Source organism: Bubalus bubalis, chromosome 11 (genome assembly GCF_019923935.1).
Source record: "Bubalus bubalis isolate 160015118507 breed Murrah chromosome 11, NDDB_SH_1, whole genome shotgun sequence".
NCBI classification, from domain to species: domain Eukaryota; kingdom Metazoa; phylum Chordata; class Mammalia; order Artiodactyla; family Bovidae; genus Bubalus; species Bubalus bubalis.
Window position 1 is genome coordinate 33269602 of NC_059167.1, and position 22531 is coordinate 33292132.

General features: G+C 39.0%; 1 protein-coding gene across 5 annotated transcripts in view; it reads left to right on the top strand.

Moving 5' to 3' along the window:
• The window catches only part of SLC35F4 (solute carrier family 35 member F4), a 288486-nt gene that overhangs the window by 83298 nt on the left and 182657 nt on the right, over positions 1–22531 (top strand). The window contains exon 2 of one of the 5 annotated variants that reach the window (XR_006542715.2): positions 9731–9919. The exons of the other annotated variants lie outside the window; for them this stretch is intronic. The gene's annotated coding sequence lies outside the window, so the exon portion shown is untranslated. The remainder of the gene's footprint in view (positions 1–9730; positions 9920–22531) is intronic. 5 annotated transcript variants of the gene reach the window in all.

Consider the following 22531-nt stretch of genomic DNA (forward strand, 5'->3'; position numbering starts at 1 on the left):
GCTCAGTGGTGAGGGATCCGCCTACAATGCGGGAGACCTGGGTTCGATCCCTGGCTTGGGAAGATCCCCTGGAGATGGGAAAGGCTACCCACTCCAGTATTCTGGCCTAGAGAATTCCATGGACTATACAGGGTAGCAAAGAGTCGGACTCGACTGAGCGACTTTCATTTCACTTCACTTTCTTCAGATCAGATCAGTCGCTCAATCGTGTCCAACTCTTTGCAACCCCATGAATCGCAGCACGCCAGGCCTCCCTGTCCATCACCAACTCCCGGAGTTCACTCAGACTCATGTCCATCGAGTCAGTGATGCCATCCAGCCAACTCATCCTCTGTCGTCCCCTTCTCCTCTTGCCCCCAATCCCTCCCAGCATCAGAGTCTTTTCCAATGAGTCAACTCTTTGCATGAGGTGGCCAAAGTACTAGAGTTCAGCTTTAGCATCATTCCTTCCAAAGAAATCCCAGGGCTGATCTCCTTTAGAATGGACTGGTAGGATCTCCTTGCAGTCCAAGGGACTCTCAAGAGTCTTCTCCAACACCACAGTCCAAAAGCATCAATTCTTCAGCGCTCAGCCTTCTTCACAGTCCAACTCTCACATCCATACATGACCACAGGAAAAACCATAGCTTTGACTAGACGGACCTTTGTTGGCAAAGTAATGTCTCTGCTTTTGAATATGCTATCTAGGTTGGTCATAACTTTCCTTCCAAGGAGTAAGCGTCTTTTAATTTCATGGCTGCAGTCACCATCTGCAGTGATTTTGGAGCCCAGGAAAATAAAGTCTGACACTGTTTCCACTGTTTCCCCATCTATTTGCCATGAAGTGATGGGACCAGATGCCATGATCTTCGTTTTCCGAATGTTGAGTTTTAAGCCAACTTTTTCACTCTCCACTTTTCACGTTCATCAAGAGGCTTTTTAGTTCCTCTTCACTTTCTGCCATAAGGGTGGTGTCATCTGCATATCTGAGGTTATTAATATTTCTCCCGGCAATCTTGATTCCAGCTTGTGCTTCTTCCAGTCCAGCGTTTCTCATGATGTACTCTGCATAGAAGTTAAATAAGCAGGGTGACAATATACAGCCTTGACGAACTCCTTTTCCTATTTGGAACCAGTCTGTTGTTCCATGTCCAGTTCTAACCGTTGCTTCCTGACCTGCATACAAATTTCTCAAGAGGCAGATCAGGTGGTCTGGTGTTCTCATCTCTTTCAGAATTTTCCACAGTTGATTGTGATCCACACAGTCAAAGGCTTTGGCATAGTCAATAAAGTAGAAATAGATGTTTTTCTGGAATTCTCTTGCTTTTTCCATGATCCAGCAGATGTTGGCAATTTGATCTCTGGTTCCTCTGCCTTTTCTAAAATCAGCTTGAACATCAGGAAGTTCACAGTTCACATATTGCTGAAGCCTGGCTTGGAGAATTTTAAGCATTACTTTACTAGCGTGTAAAGTAATGCTTAAAATTCTAGATAGCAACCAACCTGGATAGCATATTCAAAAGCAGAGACATTACTTTGCCAACAGAGGTTTGTCTAGTCAAAGCTATGGTTTTTCCTGTGGTCATGTATGGATGTGAGAGTTGGACTGTGAAGAAGACTGAGTGCTGAAAAATTGATGCTTTTGAACTGTGGTGTTGGAGAAGACTCTTGAGAGTCCCTTGGACTGCAAGGAGATCCAACCAGTCCATTCTGAAGGAGATCAGCCCTGGGATTTCTTTGGAGGGAATAATGCTAAAGCTGAAACTCCAGTACTTTGGCCACTTCATGTGAAGAGTTGACTCATTGGAAAAGACCCTGATGCTGGGAGGGATTGGGGGCAAGAGGAGAAGGGGACGACAGAGGATGAGTTGGCTGGATGGCATCACTGACTCGATGGACATGAGTCTGAGTGAACTCCGGGAGTTGGTGATGGACAGGGAGGCCTGGTGTGCTGCGAGTCATGGGGTCGCAAAGAGTCAGACACGACTGAGTGACTGATCTGGTCTGATCTGATCTTACTAGCATGTGAGATGAGTGCAATTGTGTGGTAGTTTGAGCATTCTTTGGCATTGCCTTTCTTTGGGATTGGAACGAAAACTGACTTTTTCCAGTCCTGTGGCCACTGCTGAGTTTTCCAGATTTGCTGGCATATTGAGTGCAGCACTTTCACAGCATCATCTTTCAGAATTTGGAATAGCTCAACTGGAATTCTATCATCTCCACTAGCTTTGTTCATAGTGATGCTTTCTAAGGCCCACTTGACTTCACATTCCAGGATGTCTGGCTCTAGGTCTGTGATCACACCATCATGATTATCTGGGTCGTGAAGATCTTTTTTGTACAGTTCTGTGTATTCTTGCCATCTCTTCTTAATATCTTCTGCTTCTGTTAGGTCCATACCATTTCTGTCCTTTATTGAGCCCATCTTTGCATGAAATGTTCCTTTGGTATCTCTGATTTTCTTGAAGAGATCTCTAGTCTTTCCCATTGTGTTGTTTTCCTCTATTTCTTTGCATTGATCGCTGAAGAAGGCTTTATTATATGATTTTGATCTGATATGTTACATTGATGTCAATTTGAGACAAGTTGCATAAATAGGATGATAATACTTCTAATCATCTATAACTTTGAAAAAAGTTATATAAAAATGAAAATTCACAGATCAGAATTAGTAGTTTATTTTGCAGTTGGTGATCAAGCAAAGGCTAATGACCTGTTGACAATAAGAAATGATTATTTATCAGAAATGAAACTTGCAATTCAAAGGTGGAGACTTTTACTCTGTAGAAATAAAAAGTTAAATATTTTTATTGTTACTTTTATAATTATTCACAAGTTCACTGTAGAAGTATTTTATACTGTAATTTATGCACCACTTTAAATAATTTACTTAGAAATTGATGTCTTATTTCTTTATATTCCTTTTTCAAAGGTGTGAGATTGGATCTTTTCTATCGAGTTGCTTCTAGTCCAATTGATTTCTGAGTCACTTTTCGGCAGTTGATATTTCCAACAGAATCTATAGTGCTGTGTCATGAATATATATATATTTTTTAATTGTGCTGAACCACCACATGGCCAGATTGGTTAAATGACTTGAATGTGTAAAGGTGGCCAGAAATTCTGATGAATTCACTGTGGTCAGTTGGATCATTTGAAGTTGCTGCTGCTGAATCAACTCAGTTGTGTCCGACTCTGTGTGACCCCATAGACGGCAGCCCACTAGGCTGCCCCTTCCCTGGGATTCTCCGGGCAAGAACACTGGAGTGGGTTGCCATTTCCTTCTCCAGTGCATGAAAGTGAAAAGTGAAAGTGAAGTCGCTCAGTTGTGTCCGACTCTTAGCGGCCCCATGGACTGCAGCCTACCAGGCTCCTCCGTCCATGCGATTTTCCAGGCAAGAGTACTAGAGTGGGGTGCCATTGCCTTCTCCATCATTTGAAGTTAACAAGGTGCAAACTCTTGAATCTTTTTTTTCGTTTTTTTCTTTATATACATTGGGGCCTCAGTGAATGCTTCCTAAATGAATGAAGTCTTTGAGTTTTTTTTAGTTTACTTAAGAGTAATTTGAGGGCTGAGAACACTCATGAAAGCTATAGACACAAAAGATGAAAGTTTGCATGCCAAGGCTTCTGTTTTCCCCTTGATCCAAATCTGGCAGGTATCTGAAGTTGTAGCCATATATACAACCAGGCTAGGGAAGACGATGGCTACATTTAATGGAAATGTTAGCAGCTAACTTACAAAATGCCAATATGTGTGATTAAGTGTACAATCTCTTTTAAATCCTGTTAGAACCCTTTGGGGCAAGGAGCTCATTTACTCTTTTAACAGATGAGGAAATTTGGTTTCCAGAAATAATGTAATTTGTTCAAAGTTATGTACCTAGTAAACAGTAGAACAGATATCCTCTGAATTTCACCAACATATTCAAGATTTCTGGTCTTTTCATTAATCTTTGATACCAATATGGTATTATAGTTGAATCCTTAGAAGTTCATTTGTTTTTTTGGTTGGGAGTGGGGGAGTGTGTTTTATCTGTGCATCTGAAGCATGCAATCTTGTAGTTTTATTCATATATTGTTTGAAGGGTATTACAGTCATAACATTTTTAGAACATACCCAAAGAGGCCTTTTTGTCCTAGGTCCAGTGGCCAGAATGATAAATGAAATGGGAAATCTTTTTCTTTTTTATTAGTTTATTTTTTATTGAAGGATAATTGCTTTATAGAATTTTGCTGTTTTCTGTCAAACCTCAACATGAATCAGCCATAGGTATACATATATCCCCTCCTTTTAGAAACTCCCTCCCATCTCCTTTCCCATCCCATTCCTCTAGGTTGATACAGAGCCCCTGTTTGAGTTTCCTGAGCCATACAACAAATTCCCGTTGGCTATCTGTTTTACATATGGTAATGTAAGTTTCCATGTGAAGCCCAAGCCAAAGGGTGAGTTAAAATGAGCCACATGAAGCCACAGTTGTGGTGATGTGTTCACAGCTGCTGTGAAAAAGGAAGTTGGAAAAGACCATTTGAGAAATGAACATAGAAAAGGAGAAACAATATGATTTTTCTCAGGTATACTCCTTTCATCATGAATGGTACTCTGTTTATCAGAGGTCCCAAAACACATTCTTCGGATTTGGGAAGTTATGTAGTAGTTGAAATGTTTAGACAATACCCTTTCCTGCTTTTCAGATACAAGTTTCTATTAAAAAAAATTCATACACCTTGGTTTTGTTGGGTGCTAAAAAAAAAAAAAGCAGTTTCTCAACTGTGGCCTCATTTTATTTTGGGGAAAGCAGGCAGAGGAGTTCTCATTAAAGTGGCTGTGTCATCCATCAACCAGAAGGGCCCGAGGCCAGAAGTTGGGGGTACTACCACTGTTGCCATCTAGGTTCAGTTGTGATGTCTGGAATCATCCCAGAGATAGTTCATGTCATATAATACTCCAGGTAACTGAGCCCTATGGTTTTCAGGTGGCTCAGTGGTAAAGAATCTGCCTGGAAATTCTTGGAAAGATGGGTTCTGGGAAATTTATTTATTGGTGGCATGATTTGAATACATGGTTTCTGTGACTAATGCATACTGGCTTCTGAGAAACTCCATTTGAGATGCTGAGGACAACATGGCACTGACTGTATGAAATCTGCTTTCACAAAGTAATTGGCAATTGTCACACTTAAGGACCCGTCAATTAGTTTCACATTTCAGGTCATCTTAGAGGGATTGTCTCTGGAGCCTCTTTTGCCACAATTTCTGTTTAAAAAGACTATTCTTTTTTTGTTGTTGTTTTCATATTTTAAATTAAATTTATTTTTAATTGAAGAATAATTGTGTTACTGTATTGTTTGTTTCTGCCAAGCATCAACATGAATCAGCCATAGGTATAACTGTGTCACCTCCCTTTTGAACATCTTTCCCACCTTCCTCCCCATCCCACCCCTCTGGGTTGTTATAGAGCCCTGGTTTTGAGTTTCCTGAGTCATACGGCAAATTCCCATTGGCTGTCTGTTTTACATATGGTAGTGTGTGTTACTGTCTCCATACATCCTACCCTCTCCTTTCTCTCCCCAACTCGTGTCCATAAATAACTCTGTTCTCTGTGTCTGTCTCCATTTCTGCCCTGCAAATAGGTTAATTAGTACTATCTTTCTAGATTCCATATGGATGTGTTAGTATACAATATTTGCTTTTCTCTTTCTGACTTCACTCTATATAATAGGCTCTGGGTTCATCTACCTCATTAGGACTGACTAAAATGCATTCCTTTTTATGGCTGAATAATATTTCACTGCCTCTTTCTCCATTCATCTGTCCATGGACATCTAGGTTGCTTCTATGTCCTAGCTATTGTAAATAGTGCTGCAAAGAACATTGGGGTACATGTGTCTTTTTCAATTTTATTTTTCTCGGGATATATGCCTGGTAGTGGTATTGCTGGGTCATAAGGTGGTTCTATTTCTAGTATTTTAAAGGAATTTCCATACTGTCTTCCATAGTGGCTATATCAATTTACCTTCCCACCAACAGTGCAAGAGGGTTCTCTTTTCTTCACACCCTGTCCAGCATTTATGGTTGGTAGACTTTGTGATGATGGCCATTCTGACTGGTATGAGGTGATATCTTATTGTAGTTTTGACTTGCATTTGTCTTATAATGAGCAATGTTGAACATTTTTTCTTGTGTTTATTAGGCATCTATATGTCTTCTTTGGGGAAATGTCTGTTTAGGTTTAGAAAGACTATTGTTTACACAGCTGTTTTTTTGAGTTGAGTAGCTAAAATCTGTGATGGAAAAGTTATAGCTAAATACACTGGTCTGGCTTTCCTGATAAAAGATGTCCCTTAACTATGGCAGAGAAAAAAAGCACAAGCCTTAATGACATGGGTATGAATTCTGGCTTTGTCTCATACTGACAGGCTTGTTTGTTTCCCAGCTTTATTCTGTACTGGGCTTCCCTTGTGGCTCAGCTGGTAAAGAATCCGCCGGCAATGTGGGAGACCTGAGTTCAGTCTCTGGGTTGAGAAAATCCCCTGGAGAAGGGAAATGCTACCCACTCCAGTATTCTGGCCTGGAGAGTTCCTTGGACTGTATAGTGCATGGCGTTGCAAAGACTCAGACATGACTGAGTGACTTTCACGTCACTTCACTTTGTCGTATACTAGCTTAAGACCTCAACAGGCTGTTGCTTGTTGCCTCATCTGTAGCATCGATCCAAGGGTAATTTCCCTGTGGTATATGTACCTAATGCATATTCCTTGAGCATAGTAAGTGCTCAATAAAAACTCGCTGATACTATTTAACATACATCAAGGAAGACTGTTGTCTTCTGGGAAGTAACAAATAGTCTGGTTTCCCTCTATTTTTTATTCCAGAATTTATTTTCTTGAAATTTGGCCATGAACACTACATTTACTTCTGTGATCTGGAAGAAAAAATTTGAGAAAAGTGTTCCCCCTCCTACTTATTTACTCTTCATGGCCTTTTCCTTCCTAATGAAAAAGTGACTAAGAGTCCGTGTAGCATAGCATATTATATAAGCCTTGCATGTATTTCTCTGTGTTGCATCACAGGTAGGTTTTTCTATTTCTGTGCATCATCACAGGGATAGATAGGGATTGGAAAAGGGACAATAGAGCCAAAGACAATGCATGCTATACAAGGTGAAATTAATTATGAGAACATACTGTGAAGTACAGATACACCTAGAAAAACCTAATTATACAGTTTAAAAAGATACTGGACAATTTTAGAAAGTTACAGCCTATAACTTCAGAGAACCAGTGGGGGACAGGATTTATGTATATGAAATTTACCTTTCACTTTCCATTCCATGTTGACAGGAAATATCCCCCTACTAGTTCCTCCACACATGTTATTTCAGTATTTGTACAGTTTCATTACAGCTTCATAGCACCTTCGTTTGAAAGGGACTTGTAGGCTGGGGAGCATACTTTCAGCCCCACTCCTGGAAGCCAGAGGAATTTCAGACTGCATGTTAGAAATTAGTTTCTAAAGTTATTGAATGGAACTGTGGGATGTGGACACAAATGGAAATGAAGCGGGTGAAATGAAATTTTCAATCAGGTTAATTCACATGTAGCAAGTGCAGAGTTAGGGGGAAAACCTGACTTAATGGCCTTGGAGGAACTAGAGTAGGAGCAAAGTCATTAGAAGCATATGAGGTAAAATTATACTCTCTGAAATACTCCATCGATGCTATAAAAGCAGTTGGAGGCCCTGAAATAACACTGGAATTGTTTATGAAATGAGGAGGAACCTGTGAGGAATCCATGGGGGGAAAGCCTGATTTGAAATTTGATATTGGCTGGTGAAGTTTTGAGTATGTTAAATACTACTGCCTCTGTTTTTCACACCAAGAAATTTGAAGTGTGGAAATCCTATCCCCTTGAGTGTGCCAGACGAAAGTTTCAGGTATTAGTCCCTCCCATGTTCTTTTTAAATTTTATTTGGCTGTGCTGGGTCTTAGCTGTGACACTTGGGGTCTTCGATCTTCTGTTACAGTGCGTGGGATCTTTAGCTGCAGCAGGCGGGATCTAATTTCCTGACCAGGGCTTGAACCTGGGCCCCCTGCAGCAGGAGCTCAGAGTCAGCCACGGGACTGCCAGGGGAGTCCCTTCTCATTGTTTTTCGACACACTGAGGTAGACACCCAACCAGATTTTATTCTTCTGTACTGTGACTTACTGGATAATAAGTTGACCTAAGATTTCCAAGCCATGTACTAGATTTCTAAACATACGAAGATCCATATTCATTTTCTGGTCCGGGAGAAAGGCACCTAGGAGATTTGACAAGATAGTTATTGCAAATCATGTATATGCAAACTCTCCTCCTGTTAACCCAACCTGCTGACAGATTCTCCTGCTGCACATCTTGGAGAGCTCACAAGGAAGAGAGAGGCCACAGACGTGGAAAAATAACCCAGGAAGTTAAACTGCCTTTGCCTTTTCCCCTACCCCTCAGAACGTTTAATTTTATACTTTATTTTTCTGGGAACTTTGATCATCAGTTATGAGATGGCCTTTAGCTTAATGATAATAACTAAGGGGCTTCTCTGTTGGTGCTAGTGGTAAAGAACCTGCCTGCCATTGCAGGAGACATAAGAGATGCATGTTCGATCCCTGGGTCAGGAAGATTCCCTGGAAGAGGGCACAACAACTCGCTCCAGTATTTTTGCCTGGAGAATCCCATGGACAGAGTAGCCTGGTGGGCTACAGTCCATGGAGTTGCAAAGAGTTGGACACAACCGAAGCAGCTTAGCACACACAAGTAGGAAATACAATACTTCTGGCTTCTATTAAGAAGTGAAACATGCCAGTTCTGACACCCCCCAATTTCACCCCCACCACCCTTGCAAAACAACTCCTAAATGCTAGACATTGGCCAGTGACCACACTGCATAATAATCAGACAGCTGTTCCGTCATTTGCGCCTTGCACTGCCACCGCTTCATCCGACGGGAAGAGCCTTGTTGACCCCATGTCCTTACCTTTAAATTGCCCTCTGAAGTGTGCCACTGCTGAGAGGTATTTACGAGACTGTCCCCTCACTAGTGCAGGCTTCCATCTCACTGTTCCAAATGGATAGCCTAGGACCCCCATCTACGGAACTAATCACTGGATTAGTGCTTTTCTAGGTTTGTTTTTTTCTGTGAGTTTTTTTTTTTTTTTTTGGCTGCTGCTGTTGTACTTTGTCTTCTACATTCAGAACTGGGATCCTTGGCAAAGGAGGCAGATGGTGTTTTTAAATGATTAATGCAAAGCATTAGTGAAATATTGAAAATATGGCTGCTCTTTTTCAAAAAAGGATCACCCTTAGGCTATGGGAAATTGTGGTCAAAATCCACTTAAAATTTATATTACATTAGATCTTACAAAGAGAGAAGCAAAAACTCATATTCATTTCTTTCAAAACCCCCACTTAAAGCACTGTTACAAAATCTCTAAGCACCTCAGCAACACTGTACCAGGCACCCTTTGTCCACATTTCTGTACTTTTCACAGGGGCCTTGTAGTCAGTGATGGGATGGCTCGTCCAGCACTTAGTCTTTCTGGTTGAATGCCTGCTTGCCTTTGTGGTTCCGTGCAGCCTTTGTTCAGAGATTTCTTACTAGAAGCCACATTCGCCTTCCAGAATGAAAAGGGCAGGTTCCATTCACTAAATGTTAAATAGGTAAAATGTTGGATGTGTGACATGGAACTTAATGGGATTATTTTATGAATTTTTAGCTGATTGCATCTGTAGAGATTCAGAGCCCAGTCTTGCATCTCTATGGAAGAATGTTGAATAGTCTGGCATGTACTCCTCTGAGAATAAATTCACCTGGCTTGCATAGAGGCACTTTCAAGGAAAACATGCACATCAGGTCTTGTGGCTGAGCTGAAAGAAATCATGTTATGAAAATGAAGGTCCTGTGGGTAAGTTGGGGCCATGACTGCTCTTGCCCAGCTGGGCGGCTGGGGTTTATTAACACAGTAATGAGGCAGAGCGGCAGAATGGCTTAGTAGGGTTTTGTTTTTTTAAAGGACCAGTGGCTTAGTAGGATTTTCTGTTTTTAAGGACCAGCTTTTTGTTTCATTGATTTTCTCTATATACCTGTTTTCAATTTCATTTATTTATGCTATTATCTTTATTATTAACATCCTTTGGGTTTATTTTCTTCTCCTTTGTCTATTTCTTGATCCTTTCAAGACCTTTCTGCATGTCTAATGTAAGCTTTGTAAAACAATAAATTACCCTCTCAGCACTGCTTTAGGTATGTTCTACATGTTTTGATACATTGGCTTTTTAAAATTTCAGTTCTAAGCATTTTTAAAATTTCCTTTGAGACTTTCTTGTTGACCCAGGGTTATATAAAAGTGTGTTGTTTAATTTTCACGCATTTAGAGGTTGTCTTGTTTTCTTTGTTACTGATTTTTGGTTTTATTCCATTATGATAGGAGGATACATGGTCAGATTTCATTTCTTTTAAATTTGTTAGCTTTGTCTTACTGTCATGGATATGGACTATCTTAGTGAATGTTCCCTGAGTGAGTTTTTTAAATGTGTTCTGCCATTGTTCACCGTAGTGCTCTATGTGCGGCAGTTAGATCACACCTGTTGATTGTATTTTGCAGATCTTGTATGTTCTTACTGATTTTCTGTCTCCTAGTTAAATCAGTTGGTTAGAGGGGAGTATCAGAGTTCCACGATATAACTGTGGATTAGCCTATTTCTCCTTTCAGCTCTGTCCACGTTTTTGTTTCATATTTATTAAGGCTGTGTTGTTTAGAGTTAGATGAGATTTAGCAACTAAACAGCAACAAAGCTGTGCTTGGTGATCCGCATTCAGGATCCACTTTCAAGATATTTATGTCTTCTGGGTGGATGGATCCTTCAGTCCTTATTAGTGCCCTTCTTTGTCTCTAGTAATTTTCATTTCTCTTAAGTGTGCCTTATTAGATATTAATATAGTTCCTCCTGCTCTTCAAAATTAATATTTGCATGGTATGTCTTTCCCCAGTGTTTTACTTTTGACCTAAATATTGTTGAATTTGAAGTAAATTTCTTACAAATGGCATATAGATGAAGTATGTTTTACTCTTCCACTCTGCCAACCCCTCTTTTGATTGGTGTTCCGTTCAGTCACTCAGTTGTGTCCAACTCTTTGCGACCCCATGGGCTGCAGCACACTAGGCTTCCCTGTCCATCACCAACTCCTGGAACATACTCCAAACTCATGAACATCAAGTTGGTAATGCCATCCAACCATCTCATCGTCTGTCATCCCCTTCTCCTCCTGCCTTCAATCTTTCCCAGCATCAGGGTCTTTTCCAGTGAGTCAGTTCTTCGCATCAGGTGGCCAAAGTATTGGAGTTTCAGCTTCAGCATCAGTCCTTCCAATGAATATTCAGGACTGATTTCCTTTAGGATGGACTGGTTGGATCTCCTTGTAGTCCAAGGGACTCTCAAGAGTCTTCTCCAACACCACAGTTCAAAAGCATCAATTCTTTAGTGCTTAGCTTTCTTTATAGTCCAACTCTCACATCCATACCTGACCACTGGAAAAACCATAGCCTTGACTAGACAGACCTTTGTTGGCAAAGTAATGTCTCTGCTTTTAAATATGCTGACTAGGTTGGTCATAGCTTTTCTTCCAAGGAGCAAGTGTCTTTTAATTTCATGGCTGTAGTCACCACCTGCAGTGATTTTGGAGCCCAAGAAAATAAAGTCTGTCACTGTTTCCATTGTTTCCCCCTCTATTTGCCATGAAGTGATGGGACCAGATGCCATGATCTTAGTTTTTTGAATGTTGAGTTTTAAGCCAACTTTTTCACTTTCCTCTTTCACTTTCATCAAGAAGCTCTTTAGTTCTTCTTCACTTTCTGCCATAAGGGTGGTGTCATTTGCATATCTGAGGTTATTGATATTTCTCCCAGCAATCTTGATTCCAGTTTGTGCTTCATCCAGCTCGGCATGTCACATGATGTATTCTACATATAAGATAAATAAGCATGGTGACAATATACAGCCTTAAGGGATTAGATCCTATAGACAGAAATAGGGATTAGATCTGATAGAGTGCCTGAAGTATGGACGGAGGTTCGTGACTTTGATTGGTATATTTAATTTTAAATTATTTGGTCTATTAATTTTTAAAGTAATTATTAGTATGCTAGAACTTGAGTTGGGAAAGCAACTTTTTATCTTCCATCTAACATTCTCTTGTTCTGTCTCCATTTTTTGTTGGACTAGAAACTACATGAAGGAAAGAAGTGATTAGCCTAGTACCTTGGCTTCACTTACCTGTGGCTTCATTAACCTGTGACTACAAAATAAATCTGGATTTCATTTTAAGTACCCAGTCATCTGGTTATCACATGCTGTGCTCATACGGGTCCCCAGTTATTTCTCAGGGCTCTGTTTGTTGTCTCATGCTCAGGAATAGGTTTCCAAGCTCTTGGGTTCTTGCCTAACCTGCCTTGACTGTCAGTGATTCTCACCACGTCCCCACATTACTGCACACAACTATCTCTGGTTACCTATATTGAGCTAAGAGAAGGGACTCCTCCTGCTCTTCTTTTTGTCCTAAGTTCTTCCCATCAGTTTCCTAAGGCAAAACAGTGACCAGACCAAGAACATTTGGTTAAGGGGTCAGTACTATGGGAGGGAAGGAGAGCCATAGAATAGCCAACAGTTACTACAAAAACTCACAAACTCAGACACTTTCACAGCATGGCTGCCCTGAGTGCATGTGCACGTTGTGTCCTGAATAGGAGATATAGGACTGAACAGGGGGTATAGCATCTAGCCCAGGAGATACATTGAGGAGGAAATCTAATTCGCTCCCAGATCATCGTGCTCTGTGTTTTGACTGGGGCTACAACTACTTGAACCTTTTCCTAAATTACACAGAGAGTTAGTGTATGGGTTTAAAGTGACCCTAGTGAACCTTTTGCTAATACCCCTCATTGTCGAGAGGATATTAGGGAACCAGAGCTTTGTTCAGCATTTAAGTCATTTGTCGCCTGTTAAATTCTCAAACTTTTCAAGACTATACTTCTTACCAAACACATTGACATAAACTTACATCCCACATTAACTTAATATTACTTGAAAGGATTTTTTTCAGTTTCCTCTGGAAATTATTTGCAAACTCATTTATGATTGGCAATAGTTTTCTTGGCAGTTGTACACTTTCAAGAATTCTTACAAAAAGAGATAATCTGACCAGTTGTTTCCAAATGTAATGACATTTTAATGAATACCAGTGTAACAATTAGTGCTGTTGATACAATGTTACCTTTTGTAGGCATTTAATTAAGCATCTATTGATACTAATTTAGCAATTTTCTTCTGGAGTCAGTAATCCTCCCCCCACCTCCCCGCAATTCTAAAACATTTGTGTAGACTATTAAAATGCTTGCGTCTGTGGTTCCTTCTGTAGAATGGGTTTTGTGGGCAACTGCTGCCTAGTCCAGATCTGACTGCCCAGAACCTGAAGAGAAATTATCTTCACCTCATCTGTAAGGCCTGCTTTCTGAGTCCGTATTTGCTCACCACTTGCTTGACCCTTTTCCAGGACAACTGATGGCATGAGCATCAACTCCTTTACAGGGCAATTCCATCTCCATCCACACATGTGCCTTGCCCTTTTGCCTTCCAAAAACATCAGATTATAGTGGTGTAGCATATATACATTTCCCTAGATTTGGACTTTCCTGTATTGAATAATATCATGTGTAGGAAATAAGTGGTCTAGTCCACTTAAAATCATAGTTTCACCGTTTATCAACTCCTTGAGGTCAAGGACATAGTCTAGCACATAGGCATGCAGTACATGTTTGTAAATATTTAAATATTTTTAATAAAAATAATCTAAAACAGTGCTGAGGATTTCTAATAAGTTTTTTCTTTTAAAAATGACGCCTGTCACGAATGACATGCTTTGGATTAAGGCCTCTTTAAGGTACTTTCTAGCATAAGCATTTATGCATTGATACTCTGCCCTAGGGAACCACTGCTCTAGGAAAACAAATATATTTATACTATAATATAAAAATATAAAATATTCTAAAGGTGTTCTGAAGTGCTGAAAGAACAGCTGAATATACATTTTATGTTTCTATAGATGTTTCAATCCAAACAAATAAAAATATTTAAATTAAAAAAATAAAAAAAAATGACTTCAAGTTTGAGAATCTCTGCTTTAAAGATAGTGTTGATATTTGGCAAAACTAATACAATTATGTAAAGTTTAAAAATAAAATAAAATTGAAGAGCAAAAAAAATAAATAAAGATAGTGTTATCTACAAAGCTATCACTCTGTCCACCCATGAGACAAAAGTTTGCATTGTTGGGTGGAACGCCAACAAGCTTCTTAGAATGGCAGCCTCTAAACCTCCCTGTTTTTAGAAAGGAGTCTTTGCGATATTTTTGTCTAACTGGAAGTCCATTAGCTTTCCTTGGCTTGAACCAAAGGTTCATTTACCACAAAGGATAATCAAATGCTTACACTTTCTTAAAGTGGCATAAAACTGCTTGCAACTTTCAAATGGTATGTTTTTCAGTTTTCCCCCATGTAGGGTTTTAAAAAATCCTAGAACTCAGTAACAGTCAGGGTCACTTTGATAAGAAGGCAATTTAGAATTCTTGAAAGGAGGGGAAAGCTTAAGCTGGGAAGTACTTCAAAACTTTTTATTAATTTCAGATATTTATGCTGAAAATTACTATTTCATAAATGAGCTGTGAACTTGTAGACTCTAGATCATGGCCAAGAGAACTGATGGTTTGAAACAGCTGGAATTTTAGTTTATTTTTCTTATGCATAATAATTTAGGTAGATTAACTTGTAGATAGATAAAGATGGTCTTGTTCTTAGAACCACATGGCAGGGAGACCAAAAAGATCTGTGTTTTAGTCATCCATTGCTCTGTGACAAACTGTCTCAAAGCTTAGTGACTTAAAATAAAAATTAGTTATTATTTCTTATGGTTATGTGGGCTTCCCTGGTAGCTCAGACTGTAAAGAATCCACCTGCAATGTGGGATACCTGGGTTTGATCCCTGGTTTCGGAAGATCTTCTGGAGAAGGGAATAGCTACCCACTCCAGTATTCTGGCCTGGAGAATTCCATGGACTGTGTAGTCCATGGGGTCTCAAAGAGTTGGACACGACTGAACCACTTTCTCGTCACTTCTTATGGTTATGTGGGCTAACTGGTATTGGCTAGGAGATTCTTGCTTGGGGTATTTTATGCAGTTTTAGTCAAATATTAGTGAAGTCCCAATTAAGTGAAAACCCAAAATGACTCAGTTATCTAGTTGGCAGTTGATTGGGAACTCAACTAAAGCAATTGACTAAAGTGCCTACATGTAGTCTTTCCATGTGGTTTGTGCTTCATGGGGCATGGTGACTGGATTCCGAAAAGAAACATCCCAATAGTAATTGTTCCAAGACTTCTTATGTCCTCATCCTCAGAAATCACAGAATGTCAATTTTTCTGTATTCTACTGGCCAAGCAAGTCACTAAGACCAGCTTAGATTCAATGAATGTATAATTAGATATTACCTCTTGATAAGAGTATACCAAGGTTGCATTCTGAAGTAGTAAATAAGATTAGAAATAGCACTGTGTCTATTGGAATGTTTCCTTTAGAAAATACAAGCTACAATAATGTGAAATGGTAGATACAGTGTTTGGAAAGTGGTTGCATTTACTGTTAAAGGATTATAAATCTGCACTTTGCAAACCTGAAACACAGACAATAATATTAATGATACTTATTAATAATATATATAATATAGTTAATAAGTATATTTGCATAACATTTTCTGTGCTTCAGGCACTAATCTAAGATTTTTGTAAGTATTAAGTCATTTAGTCCTCATAATAACTTAGTAGATGTTATTATAAATTTATAGAAGATGAAACTGATGCAAAGAAAGATTATGTCACTTGCCTGGTGTTATAAAGCCAGTAAATAGCAACTATTCTGGTTCTAAAGTTTGCAGTCTCAATCATGATGCCATCTTGTCTCTGAATACTTGATTTTCTTTCACCTTAGATTTTTTAAAAATTGAAACTATTCTTTAGTGTGCCTTATTAATTGTATTAAGGAGAATAGATGTCTTTCCTTAATACTTTGTCTATAAATTAGCTACAGAAAGTAGGTTTGGCAAGGTATCTCTTGAAGCTGGTTATTTTGATATTGGCAGAAAATATTATCAAAGTATAAATTCCAAAAAGTTAAAAGCATGACTTATATAAAATGAACACTTTTCAAAAACTTATTTAACACATTAATGATAGGAAAGTTGGTCGAAAGAGAGCTGGAGAAACACTGATTTGTTATATTAACAGAAAGGCTGTTTGAATAAGATTGATAATTTAGATTTAAAAAGTGGTTAATGATCTACAAGCCAGTAAAACTACAACTATGAGGTTCTCTTTTCTTTTAGATAGAAATTATTGGTATCATTGGAATAATTCATTTGCATTGTTATGAGACTGACCTGAACTGACATCACTATTTTCTGCAATTAATTCCTACCTTTACAGAATTGTTAGCTGTCCTAGTCAATAACATTTTGTAGGAGGAACAAAGGTACAAATCCATAGAGAATCAGATAATGCTTGAAAGTGAAGTGAAAATGTTAGTTACTCAGTTGTGCCCTTATCTTTGTGACCCCATGGATGGTAGCCCGCCAGACTCCTTGGTCCATGGAATTCTCCGGGCAATAATACTAGAATGAGTTGCTGTTTCCAAGGGATCTTCCCAACCCATGGATTGAATCTGGGTCTCCTGTATTGCAGGCAGATTCCTTACTGGCTGAGCCACCAGGGTAACCCTTCAGTTCAGTTCAGTTTAGTCGCTCAGAATTGCAGCATGCCAGGCCTCCCTGTCCATCACCAACTCCCGGAGTTCACCCAAACTCTTGTCCATCGAGTTGGTGATGCCATCCAGCCATCTCATCCTCTGTCATCCCCTTCTCCTCCTGCCCCCAATCCCTCCCAGCATCAGAGTCTTTTCCAATGAGTCAACTCTTTGCATGAGGTGGCCAAAGTACTGGAGTTTCAGCTTTAGCATCAGTCCTTCCAAAGAACACCCAGGACTGATCTCCTTCAGAATGGACTGGTTGGATCTCCTTGCAGTCCAAGGGACTCTCAAGAGTCTTCTCCAACACCACAGTTCAAAAGCATCAATTCTTCGGCTCTCAGCTTTCTTCACAGTCCAACTCTCACATCCATACATGACTACTGGAAAAACCATAGCCTTGACTAGATGGACCTTTGTTGGCAAAGTAATGTCTCTGCTTTTGAATATGCTATCTAGGTTGGTCATAACTTTCCTTCCAAGGAGTAAGTGTCTTTTAATTTCATGGCTGCAATCACCATCTGCAGTGATTTTGGAGCCCCAAAAAATAAAGTCTGACACTGTTTCCACTGTTTCCCCATTTATTTCCCATGAAGTGATGGGACCAACCCTTGGGCAGTGCTCAATAACACCGAGCACTACACAGAAAGGAGTCTCAGTAATCCCTTTACCCCATGACCAAGTCTTAGACAATTTTTCCTTGTCTAAGCATAATAGAATAAAAATAAAAGTTCCCCAAAGACAGATACAATGAATGTTAGTTGCTTTATTTGCTATCCAGCATCAGCACTTATTCTCTTTGTTTAGGAAAGCCACCGCAGTGTGAGTCTTGGAGAGAAGCAGGGTTTCATGTTCTCTTTGAATCTGGATAGCAAGGATACAGGCTTATAAATTAGATTTGCCCAACTAGATACTCTTGCCTGAGACTCTGAAACCTGAGTGAGTGATACAAAGAAGTAATGCTGGGTTGAATTTATTTCATTGGTAGTAAGAGTTTTGCCAGCTGTGTCAGCAAAGATCCTGTCCCCGTTCCCTCCCTGCCCCTGCCGCCCCCCCACCCCCACCCCCGTGCACTCAGGTTGTTCTTATGGCATAGCTTAGCAGTGGGTCTATTCTTCCAAATATCTTGCTTTCAGCTACTTTCCTAGCTAGATACTACAGCTTTCACATCAGTTCTGTGAGCTTCCTTTATTTTTTCATACGTAGCAGGAAATGGTGTTTGTGGCTTATAATCCAAAAGACTAAAGTATCTGTAGATAGTCACACTTGCCAGGTTTAACCAACATTTGTGCAGTTGTCCTCTCCTGATGAATTAGCTGTCTTTGCAAAACCTTTTATGCTTATCTCAGATGCAATTTTGTGTTTTATTTAAGGGAAAATTCCCTTAGTCTCTGGTTAAAAATATGGGCTGATAGGCATTTTCTAATTTTAAAAAATCTGCCTTATTTACTCCACGTCTCTTGAGGGTGAGAATTAGTTATGTGAAGATGAAAGTATAAAAGTCTGTACAAAACAGATATTTTAATGTACAATGGATAACTTTAATATTTCCTAAATCAGTGTACATTAAGAATTATTGATAATAATTTAATAATGAAGCAATAATTTACTTTTCTTGAAAGTTAATTTTCTAAACAAAATCTTCATTAACTTTCTAAATAAAGTCTTCATTATCCAGACTTTTCCAATGACCTTTTTAAGTTTTCCTGGTTATAGCTATCATCAGTCTTTAACTATCCTTGAGTCATTTTGCATCTTTTTAAGATAATGAAATAACATTAGGATATTCTACAGAATAAGTGGGCTTCCCTTATGGCTCAGGGGGTAAAGAATCCACCAGCAATTTAGGAGACACAGGTTTGATCCCTGGATGAGAAAATGGGAACCCACTCCAGTGTAAGAGGGTTTCTCCTGTCAAGAGAAACGGCATATGTTTATGTTAGGAATGGAAGAATGTCTGGTTCTGGTCAGTATGCAGTAATGAGGACCAGATTGATCTTTTTTCCTGAAATGATTAAAGATTGGATAAAGTATGTGCAGCCACTTTTCAAGATACTGAATTTCAGGCAGTGAAGGACAGTGACCCCTCAAAGATGGAAAATAAATGGGTCAGGTCCCACAGTTACCCCCATCTTGTTGCCTGGGATGAATTTCTTATCTGCACTGCAAAAAGAGGGAATCCACAGAGTCTAACAAATTTCCTGAGTTGAGGAGATGAATTAAGAATCTAGAGAATTGGGACAAAACAATTTGGCTAGATTTCAAAGGGCAGAGTGCCAGAGAGCAGAGACCCATAATAGAACTCAAGAGATCTGCAGAGGATTCACTTTGAGTTTTCAACTAATTACATCCCTGTGAGGAAAATACCCGGGCCAGGGAAATAGTCTTCCAAAAGGGTTACAAATATCTGAGGCTTCCATAAGATTGAGAATTCACACCAGCTATTCACACCAGCCAGATAGGAGAGCTTCCTAATTCATGGAGCAATGAGAGCGTATTCAGTAGGGTTTTGTCTCAGTAGCAGGAAATAATTAATCCTAGACTAAATACTGCTATGGTCTTGCCTAACAGATCTTAAAAGTAAGACCACCCCGCCTAAAATAAAATGGGTTACCAGTACCTGAACTATATCCCAGAAAAAAACTCAAGTATTTGTAAGAATACAAAAATAAAATGTATATCATCCAATATAAATAGAAAAAAACATTATAAAATTCATCTGGAACCACAAGAGACCTCAAATAGTCAAAGAATCTTGAGAAAGAAGAATAAAACTTTCTGGTTTAGAGGCATAGCACTTTCTGGTTTCAAAATATATGACAAAGCTACAGTGATTAAAAGTATGCTACTTTAAATCTATTGATACAAATAGGTTAAAAGTAAAAGTATGGAAAGCCATTCTGCTGCTGCTGCTAAGTCGCTTCAGTCGTGTCCGACTCTGTGCGGCCCCATAGACGGCAGCCCACCAGGCTCCCCCATCCCTGGGATTCTCTAGGCAAGAACACTGGAGTGGGTTGCCAGTTCCTTCTCCAATGGAAAGCCATATATATATATATGTTAAAAGTCAAACTTACAGAAACAGAATAGAATGGTAGAATTGAAAAAAGAAAACTCAAGTGGCTGACCATATTAATATCAAACAAAAATTTCAGAGCAAAGAATAATACCAGGGATAAAGAAGGTCATTTTGTAATGATAATATCAATTAGATAAAAGATAACAATTCTAAATATTTAATCTACCTAACATCAGAACTTCAAAATACATGAAGCAAAATATAGATAAATAAAAAATTACAGTTATAATCAAATATGTCTATATCCATTTCTAAATAATTAATAGAATAAGTAGACAAAAATTTAATATTTCAGTATTTACTCTAAATAATTGATAGAACAATTAGATGAAAATCAGTAAGGACATATATAAGAGAACTCAAACAACACTATTAAACTAATAGAGTTATGGCCAATTATGACTTAAATGATACTTATAAAACATAATGTCCCCAAACAGTAGCATGAATGGAGACTATTTACCAAGATAGACCGTATTCTGGCTATAAAAACAAGTCTAAAAAGGTTTGTCATACATAGTATGTTTTCTGTTTTCAATAGAATTAAGTTGGAAATCAATAACAGGTCTGGAAAATCCTCAAATATTTGGAAACTAAATAGCACACTTCTAAGAAATGGGCCAAAGATGTATTCTTAGAAATTTTAGCTGAATGAAACATGATAATGAAATAAAATACCTCACATCAATATGTGTGGGATGCTGCTAGAGCAGCACTTGGAGGAAAATGTATAGTACTAAAATGCTAATAGTATAAAAGAGTAAAAATTTCAAAGGCCTCAGCTTTCATCTTAAGAGACTAGCAACAAGGAGAAAATGAAAACACAGGAAACTATGAAAGAGCAGAAAACAATGAAATAGAAAATGGAACAGCTGTCCAGAAAGTTGCCACCTTGAAGGGAAGTGGATTAATAAAGAAAACACCCACTACAGTCATCACATTTTAACAGTCTGATTATACAGGTTTGAGGAGGCATGGGTGGTGTGGTAGAAAGAGCATTGCATGTGGAGTCTGGCCTGGCTTCTGGGCCTGGTACTGTCTCTAATGGCCCTATGATCTTGGACAAGTCGGTTAGCAACCCCAAGTCCCCTGCCAAATGTGGACAATGGTATCTTTTCCTACTTGCCTTGCAGGGTTGTGGGGAAGGGAAATAAGATGATGCATATGAATGTAATTTACGTAAAACCGCTGAAAAAATATGAAGGGTAGATTTGATAAAGAGAAATTTGGAATTACTAAATAAACTGAAACTTTGTGGTTATATGTGTAGATACAAGTCATCTTTGTGTTTTCAGTGGATATTTAAATTTTAATAAGACACCTGGGACAACATAAAATGTAGGGTCATGAGCTTACCAGTGCAGAAGAAATACATTCCATTGTTTCTGTTTATAATTAACCTAGTCTTCCTTAGAAACTCCCACCTGCAAGGGGATAGGAAAGAAGTCAACCTCACATGAAACTGATTGGGCTATAATTTAAAATAGGCACTTTAGAATGAAAAATGAAAAAAAAAAAAACTAAACTAAATATAAGTTGAATGTCCACTGTTAGGAGAATGGTTGAAATAAATTATGGTATAGTGACAGTTCAGTCACTCAGTCGTGTCCAACTCTTTGCAGCCCCATGGACTGCAGCATGCCAGGCTTCCCTGTCCATCATCCACTCACAGAGCCTGCTCAAACTCACGTCCATCGAGTCAGTGATGCCATCCAACCACCTCATCCTCTGTCATCCCCTTCTCCTCCCGCCTTCAATCTTTCCCAACATCAGGGTCTTTTCCAATGAGTTGGTTCTTCGCATCAGGTGGCCAAAGTATTGGAGTTTCCACTTCACCGTCAGTCCTTCTAATGAATATTCAGGACTGATTTCCTTTAGGATGAACTGATTGGATCTCCTTGAAGTCCAAGGGACTCTCAAGAGTCTTCTTCAACACCACAGTTCAAAAGCATCAATTCTTCGGCACTCAGCCTTCTTTATAGTCCAACTCTCACATCCATACATGACTACTGAAAAAGCCATAGCCTTGACTAGATGGACCTTTGTTGGTAAAGTAATATCTCTGCTTTTTAATATGCTGTCTAGGTTGGCCATAACTTTTCTTCGAAGGAGCAAGCATCTTTTAATTTCATGGCTACAGTTACCATCTGCAGTGATTTTGGAACTCCCCAAAATAAAGTATCTCACTGTTTCCATTGTTTCCCCATCTATTTGCCATGAAGTGATGGGACCAGATGCCATGATCTTAGTTTTCTGAATGTTGAGTTTTTTTTACTGAATATAATGACAGTATGAAATGCAATTCAGCCATTGTAGTAATGAATTAGAGCTAAATCATTGTCTTAGAGATATTTACATGAAATATTCTTGAGTGAGAAGAACATGGTATAGAAAATTGTATGTAATAAATGTGATCTCATTTATTTGAAAAACAAAAAGGACAAAAACAAAACGGAAATAAATAGGCCCTTTAGATCAGGCTTCCTCTCCTATTTCTGCCCCGTCTCTCTGGCATGGTCTCTAGATTGGTAAGTAGGGCTCATAGGACTTTGTGGTGACAGAGTATTGGGGCCCTCAGATCCATCCTACACTCATTT